The sequence below is a fragment of the Magnolia sinica genome, chromosome 7 (genome assembly GCF_029962835.1).
Source record: "Magnolia sinica isolate HGM2019 chromosome 7, MsV1, whole genome shotgun sequence".
Taxonomy (NCBI): domain Eukaryota; kingdom Viridiplantae; phylum Streptophyta; class Magnoliopsida; order Magnoliales; family Magnoliaceae; genus Magnolia; species Magnolia sinica.
In genome coordinates this window covers 58,042,345-58,044,311 of record NC_080579.1, presented here as the reverse complement: position 1 = coordinate 58,044,311, position 1,967 = coordinate 58,042,345, and the positions used below count along the sequence as shown (strand labels likewise).

The 1,967-nt window shown below is 35.6% G+C and overlaps 1 non-coding gene across 1 annotated transcript; it reads right to left on the bottom strand.

Moving 5' to 3' along the window:
• Window positions 1–1,064: 1,064 nt before the first annotated feature.
• Window positions 1,065–1,171, bottom strand: LOC131252302 (small nucleolar RNA R71). The gene has a single exon (XR_009174332.1). It is a non-coding gene; the product is annotated as a small nucleolar RNA R71 (small nucleolar RNA).
• Window positions 1,172–1,967: the final 796 nt, after the last annotated feature.

Here is a 1,967-nt window from a genome sequence, read left to right as displayed (position 1 = left end):
ATTTGACATCGGTTTTACCGAGCTTATTACTATATCGTGACCCTACACTTGGGGTTGTGAACAAGTTTTTGGCGCCATTGCCGAGGACTAATAGTTGCATTTTTCTAAGATTAACTAGTTTTTGGAATTAGGTTAAGATTAGGGTTTGTTTACTTTCTATTTTTAGGTTAAGAGTTTTTCTGAATTATTTTTAGAAACTAACTTACTTTCTCTTTCTAGGTTAGAAACTTTCCTATTTTGTTTTTCTATTTTGGAGGATCTTAATATAGAAACTTCTAATTTGGTAACCTCTTTCTAATTCTCTTCCTTTCTTTTCTAGATTTCCTATTTGACTTAAGTTTCTTTCTTTTTCGGAATAGCTTAGATTTTTCTTATTTCTGATTTTATTTTTTCCAATCTAGGGGTTTTAGAACATTCTAATTTTAGAATTTTATTTTTAGGAATTTTTCTGTATTTATTTTTAAAAACTAACATTGTTTTCTGTTTTGTACGATCCTGACATAGAACTCTGATCCGGTAACATTCTTCTAACTTCTTCCCTCTAATTGCGTTCCATACTTACTATAGGAATTAGAAAAGGAGTTTTGTTTGAAAAATTGATTGATAAATTAGAAAATCCTCAAATATTTTTGAAATATCATCTGAGATCATGGCTCAAGAACATTGGATTGATGAAGGCCCTGTGCATCACACACCACCTATTAAGATGGTGCACGATGAGAATGAATTGCATCGAGTTCCCCTGGTTCGAATGTTACGAGATCATTTATAGCTGGTGAGAACAAGTTCACCTTCCTACATAATTCTTCCAATCAATACTTCCTAAGTTCCATGGACTTGATTCAGAAAATCCATATATGCACATTAAAGAATTTGAACAGATTGTTACAACCATACATTTTAATGATGTTCCTTCTTATACAATTAGCCTTAAATTATTTTCATTCTCTTTAAAAGAAAAGGCCAAATCATGGTTTCATTTATTAAGGCCTAAATCCATTGGCACATGGGCAAAGATGAGCTAGGAGTTCCTTAAAAAGTTCTTCCCGGCTCATAAAACTAATGCTCTTAGACGGGAAATAATGAACTTCTCTCAGAAAAATAATGAGGCCTTCTTTGAATGTTGGGAATGGTTCAAAGACTTACTTCTCGCCTGCCCACACCATGGTTACGAAACTTGGCCGACAATTGATCTTTTTTATGACAGACTCAGTCCAAACATGCGCCAATTCGTACAGATGATGTGTAATGGCGAGTTCATTGATAAGAAATTAGAAGATGCATGGGATTATTTTGACATGCTAGTTGAAAACGCTCAATCATGGGACATATCAAACAAAGATAGTACTCCTAAGGAAATGCTAAGAGAGATAGAAATACATGTACTCAAGGAGGATGATATTAATGTACAATTGGCAATTATCACATGAAAATTTGAGGACTTGGAATCTAGGAAGGAATCAACTCGTCCCAAAGTAGTCGTCGAAACCGTATGTGGAATTTGTGAGAGCGATATACACCTAATCAAGGATTGTCTGACAATCCCAGCTTTTCAAGGGGTGTTTCACGTTCAAGCAGATACTACAAACGTGTATCAACGACCGCTTAGTGCACCAAATTCTGATACGCACACTCCTGATAAGTGGAACATTAATTGGGGAAATGAACCAACTACAAATGTAATTAATTACCCACAAGGGCCATTTAGTGGACTTCCGCTAGGGAGAACCCTTGAGGATACATTATATGTATTTAGGCAAGAGCAACTACAGGCTATGAATGAGCTTAGGACTTCGGTTGCAACACTTGAGACACAGCTGAATGTTAGGGAGACTGGGATCTTTTTGGCCCAACAACAACCTAACCTAACAAGACAATGTGAGATATGTGATCTCAAATATTCAACTCAGCATGTAGGACATGTTAAGACCATTGCCACCTTGAAAAGTGGAAACGAAAAAGACAGA